Here is a 6731-nt window from a genome sequence, read left to right as displayed (position 1 = left end):
GTGTTTTGGTCAATGTAATAATCAATATCTCAACTTAGGATGGGTCAATTTTCAAAATTTAAAAAGAATCATAAACTAGACATATTGACCATTTCAATGGTATATTATATATTAGCATAGTTAGGAAAAATAATCATTGAAAAATAACAAAATGTTGGACTACCACTAATTCGGCTATTTTTCACAAGCACATTTGTATAAAATCACCTGTGGAATAGCAGTTATAATGTTTTACCAACTAAAACTGCTTTTTTCTTTTGATTTGGAATGTCAGTAATGCAAAACAAAACATGTGCGCCTCACTAATGCAGTCTACATGATGACCAGAACAAATATTGAAATTTACCATTGATTCGAATGAAATGAAAGCTGACAAATTTTCCAACAATTTGGTATATAACACATAAAAAGTGCAATTTGTGGTGGGTACCTTACATTTCAGGCCCAGATATACTGGACTAACAGATAAGCACTTAGTGGAGACTCCAATGCTGCCTCCACTAAGTAGTTATCTACATCCCTGGAGACTTCAATGCTGTCTCCAGTAAGTAGTTATCCATATTACTGGAGACTTCAATGCTGTCTCCAGTAAGTAGTTATCCATATTCCTGGAGATTTCAATGCTGTCTCCAGTAAGAAGTTATCTGTGTTCCTGGAGAATTCAATGCTGTCTCCAGTAAGTAGTTATCCATATTCCTGGAGACTTGAATGCTGCCTCCAGTAAGTAGTGATCTATATTCCTGGAGACTTCAACACTGCCTCCAGTAAGTAGTTATCCATATCCCTGGAGACTTCAATGCTGCCTTCAGTAAGTAGTGATCTATATTCCTGGAGACTTCAATGCTTCCTCCAGTAAGTAGTGATCTACATTTATGGAGGCTTCAATGATGCCTCCAGTAATAGCTATCCGTATTTCTGGTGACTTCAATGGTGCCTCCAGTAAGTAGTTATCTACATTCATGTAGACTTTAATTTTTCTCTCTAATAAGGTGTTATCCATATTCCTTGAGAATGGGCCACAGCTAAGGCCTGAAAGTACTTAAGTTTTAGTAAAATACTATATCAATACTCACAAGTAAACAATTTATACTCTGTAATCTTGCGGTTTCTTTTTTCAATGTAAGGAATTTTACGAGAATGGAAATTTTACAAAGGACATATAGCTTCAATCAATCTGTATTGCTTGAGTCCTATAACAAAGGCTAATACAAAATTATGGTTGTGAAAAACACTGAACATGACAATTGTGTATTACTACAGTTTTTAGATAGGTGCTATAAATTCATTTATGAAAACAGCTGATTTTAATAAAGAAAACTCATAATAATATAATTACAAAAAGCTTTGGTGTTTTACTTTATAGCAATGATTATGACCAAGGACCAGCTCAAATGAGGGGAGAAATTTAGCCATTTAAGGTAAATGTAAAGAATTAAAATCAAAACCTGGCGAATACTTAAAGCAAAAGCAATTCAATCCTGCTCAAACGAGATATTTGAAACAGTTAGTTTGACTTCAATAACTTTTTTCACACCCTCACTGTGTTGCCGTCCACGAAGACACAGCAATATTGGTGAGGGTGTGAAATTGACACTAAATAACGATCTACCATGGACAAAAGTATGATCCCAGCAAATGCCTGCAGCAGCCACACCTGAATGGAACAAAGGTTGACGATTATGGATTAATCAGCACTGAATATGATTTTCACCATTGCTATTTTTATTATCCTGTTATTATACGATTTTTCTATATATTTAACGACTTAATTCACTGGCAATGTAAACTATTATTCTTATATCATTCATATCATTAACACATTGTCGACAGTAGTGATTAGAAAATATGAGCATTGGCATCCAATATCTCGACCATTAACATTCGTCATTACAAGACAAACACGCTTCATTGCCGTGTTACCAGACCATTTTCATGAAACATAAGGGGATGGGGTAAAGGAACACTTTAAGGCACTGTGTGTAGTACATACACTCACAATGGTCCACTTAGAGAGCTAATAAAGAGGAATGGAGTGATCTTCGGACAGCTTATAAACTTTCTGAAAAACATCAATGTTATTATAGGTATGCAACGAATGAAAGATAAACTTGCCCTGCAACTGCTGTCCAAAAGTACTTATAAATCTTTTGATCACTTAGACAACCAAGGATATTTGAAGAGAAGGGCTGGAAAATTACAAGCCCTTTCATTCGGCTTGTTGATAGATAGTTTGATCCGTTTTATTCTCGACTGCCAAGATAGAAAATCATCAAGAAATGCTTATGTGACTAAACCTGTAAATGCAAGACAAAATCTTTCAAGACATGAATAGAACCACTAGAGAAATGAAAGTGAAGAAAGGTACAATGCTCTACCCTTTGTCTAACTTGCTGAAAATGGCAAAATAAAAACTTGGCATGACGTATACTCTAAATTACAGACTAAATCAGGCTGGGTTGGGGCACTTTTTTGGTTGCAAAAGTCAAATGTGAGCATACGATCAGCACCCATCACCAGGTGCATTTAAACATAGTTTCAGAGCCCACCTTTTAGGAAAAGACAGCACACTTGTAAGCTCAAAGGGCAACGTTTAAAACTGCAACAGTGAAAATGTAACATCCGCCTCATTTTCCCACATCCCTGACAAGCAAGACGCATCATTCGAAGACGAAGGAAATTCCCTTCAGAAAGAGCACAGTATATCAGCAATTTTATTTTGCTTACCAGTATTTAATAAGGATGATCAAAGTGATGACTTCAAAGACCAGGAAGTTGAAGAACAAACATGGGAAGATGCCATATGTTGGCAGGTTCATTGCTTGCAAGTTTCCACAACTGGAACATTTAGGAGCAAAAGTAACAAAGGAAGATGACACAAAGATTGGTGCCATAAGCTTAGTGAAGGGAAACTAATGTAACCTAGTGTTTCTTGATCATTTGAAATGTATGGCTAGGATGTTTGATTCTCACCATGGGAGGAAATTGTTTCAACAGCCTTAAAAGGAGCGATAATTAAATTAGTGGATATAATTAGCAGACACATCCAAATCACTTCAAAAGTCGAAATGTTTTGTTCCATGCCATACAGTTTTAAGAATTTGAAATTTGAAGACACACATTAATAGTTCCAGAAAAGCGGTGCATAGATTGAAAAAGTTAGCGACATAGCTATATATGTGCAAAATGTGATTTTATGGAGATCTGTTAAATGTGTAATTTTGATATATCTTTATATTATTGTTTAGAATGTTCTTTAGAACTCGCTCATGATTATTTAATATATTAAAAAGTTCTTATTCTGACTATTATTTTCCTTTGGAAACAGATAATAGTATTTAATAATGGATAAAAAGAAGAAAGCAAAGGTAGGTTTTCTATAATTTCAATGTTATTTGGCGAAAATGTTCTAATTGTGGGAAATTTGTTTCACTCAGTGGGAAGATTGAGGGAATATACTCTACAAAATTACGAGGGTAATCCCTTCCACTGAGTGTTCTCTGGTAATACAGTAAATTGTATGTAACGGGCTGTTGAGCACACAATTCTTCCGTGCACCTAACGTGTTTTCAGACTTGTGTCAGAAAATCCAAAGGATTAATAATTGCTTTGTAAGTTTAAGTAGGCTAGTTAAATTCAGGTAAGAGTAATTTAGGTAAATGCAATTAATCTAATAAGGACTACAAATAAATTAAACCAAGGCCATAAAATTCCCAGGGCAGTTCAGTTTGGTCCCAGAATTCAATTAAGTTTCGACCCGGTTAAAGTAAAATTAAGGTAAACAAATCCCACATAGTAATGCTAAGTAAACAGACAGACCTAATTGACTAAATTTTCTACTACGCCCAGGTAATTATATAAACCCCTGTAAAATTGTTCAATCTGAGTCTATGCCTAATTAACCCTTAAACGCCGACATGACGTATTTTACGTCAACATTTTTTGTCTCTTGGGTGCCGACTGGACGTATTTTACGTCGACATAAAAAAGTTTTTTTAAAAGTTCGCGGAAAAATACTTTTAGGCCTACCAGCCGAAAACTCTTGAATCACGCGCCTTGGGGGATGCTAGGAGTTCACGGATCAAGGTGTTGTTTTGTTTACAATCGTTACGCAGGCGCGCAAGCGCGAATTTCTTTCTTGCCGCACTAAAAAGTATCTGTGACACATCTCGGAAATTATTTCGTCACTTTGACATAATTTTTTTACCATTTTAAATTAGCCGTTAAATGGAGTTTTATATATGAAAATGTGCGCATTTTTATGTAGAATACAAAAATAAAATACTCATGATTGTAGCTTTTATCAGTTTTGAGATATTTTCATATAAATAACGATAAGTGCCAAAATTTCAACCTTCGGTCAACTTTGACTCTACCGAAATGGTCGAAAAACGCAATTGTAAGCTAAAACTCTTATATTTTAGTAATATTCAATCATTTAACTTAATTTTGCAACTAATTGGAAGTCTCTAGCACAATATTTTGATTTATGGTGAATTTATGAAAAAACCTTTTTCCTTACGTCCGCGAGGTAACTCTTCCGAAAAAAATCATACGTGCGATTGTGGTAATGTTTGCACCATTTTAAATTAGCCGTTACATAAAGTTTCATATATGAAAATGTGCGCAATTTCATGTATAATACAACTAAAAATAGTTAAAGGTTGTAGCTTTTCTCATTTTTGAAATATTTGCATATAAATCACGATAAATAGAAAAAAAACCACGTTCGGTCAAATTTGACTCTACCGAAATGGTCGAAAAACGTAATTGTAAGATAAAACTCTTACAGTCTAGTAATATTCAGTCATTTATCTTCATCGTGAAACAAATTCGAAGTCTCTAGCACAATATTCAAATTTATGGTGAATTTAAAAAAAAAAAACTTTCCTTCCCTCCGCGCGCGGATTCTCCGCCACAAATCTCCGAAATGCGTAAGTCCCATTCTCGGAATATTTGCTCCGTTTCATATTAGGCATTTCATAGAGTTTTATATATGAAAATGTGCGCAATTTCATGTAAAATAAAACGAAAAATATTTGAAAGTTTTAGCTTTTCTTATTTCCGAAATAATTGCATATAAAAAAATAATATATAAAAAATTCGACATTCGGTCAACTTTAACTCGTCAGATATGGTCGAAAACTGCATTTGTAAGCTAATATTCTTACAGTATAGTAATATTCAATCATTTGTCTTCATTTTGAAAGAAATTGGAAGTCTCTAGGACAATATTTAGATTTATGGTGAATTTTTGAAAAAAATATCTGTTTACGTCCACGCGTTACGAATTCATGCATTATTTTGTGATATTTTCTCTGTGTTGCTTTTATCGTTTTACAATGTGTTATATACCAAAATGATCGCAATTTAGTGTACATTACAACGAAAAAAAAAGTAACTTGTTACCTTTAACCGTTTTGCGCACAGCGCGACTTGAATACAATTATATATGAAATTTCGTTTTTGCGCTATCATATATCGCATTATTTATATATGATAATGATAATTTTTTTCATTTCTGATGGTTGCATACTAAACTTCAGGCAATGACAAAAAAAAAAGGGCCAAAAATGAACTCTTAATCTTCAAAACTAAGCGCGCTGTGATTTTTTGAAAAAAATATTTTTTCCGCTTCCGCGCTCACTCTGAAATGTCTCCGGCACACGGGAGACATTTTTTTTTTACCGCTTTGGCGTTTAAGGGTTAATTCTCACAAACTCCAATATTACAATAGCCTAAGTACGTAAAAGGGCTCAAAATTTAGTTAAGGTAAAGAAAACGATGCATTACATCTTGAATAAGTAAACGTTAATAGACGAAACCGCTTCCTAACGAATGACTGTTGACTCAAATCATCCGTCCAATCATGGCGGCCTAGTCTTTGTGGAAAATTGGTATGTTGACCTACCTTCAAGTGAGCCCAGTTTGGACACACACCTCTTAATTCATTCCTAAACTAAAAAACAAATCCTATAAATTTAATCAGTAAACCCAGCGACCTCTAATTATATTCATGGAAATAAATTGGTACGTTGACAAGAAATGTTATTCTACTTACCGAATCTTCCGACGACAGATCAGTGTGAATGGCCATTTAAAATTTTGGTTGCAGATAAGGATTCGGATAGGATATGGGTTAGGATAGGTACAAACAGGAAAGGAGATCATACAAACCAATTATCTTAAGGGTTATTAATTTCTAAAACCCTACACTACGTAAATTAAACTCAAGACGAAGTTTACGCAACAAGTTGTTGTCCGTCTACCATGCTGTCTGTTTGAACAAGGCCCAAAAAACCCGCGCTCGGCCTATCACTACCCCGCGAAAAAGGCCTATGTCAAGTCAATGGTTCTTATCACTCCCTAAATCAATTAAATAATTTCTTAACTATTTGAAGGGACAGTTAAATCTATTTTTTAAATCTATCTATCAAATTTTTTAAATGTTAAGTAAAATTATTCAGAGTATTCAAAATATAATATTAAAATTTCTGCAGAGCTTAAACTAAAGAACATGGGGTGTAGTTATTTGTAGCTCTTAGCAGTGACTTTGTTAGTTAGAAAATGGATATGTACAATATAAATTTACAACACTAATATCTCTTATGATTATTCTTCTTAATATAGTAGAATGAAGAACCTACATCTGACTATTAATTTAATTATCGAATAGCCTAAAGTATTTAGAAAAATAAAAAAAAGAAAGTAAAGGCAGGATTGCTATAGGTTAA

Source organism: Macrobrachium nipponense, chromosome 23, assembly GCF_015104395.2.
Source record: "Macrobrachium nipponense isolate FS-2020 chromosome 23, ASM1510439v2, whole genome shotgun sequence".
In the NCBI taxonomy this organism is placed as follows: domain Eukaryota; kingdom Metazoa; phylum Arthropoda; class Malacostraca; order Decapoda; family Palaemonidae; genus Macrobrachium; species Macrobrachium nipponense.
Note: the sequence above shows the minus strand (reverse complement) of the source record.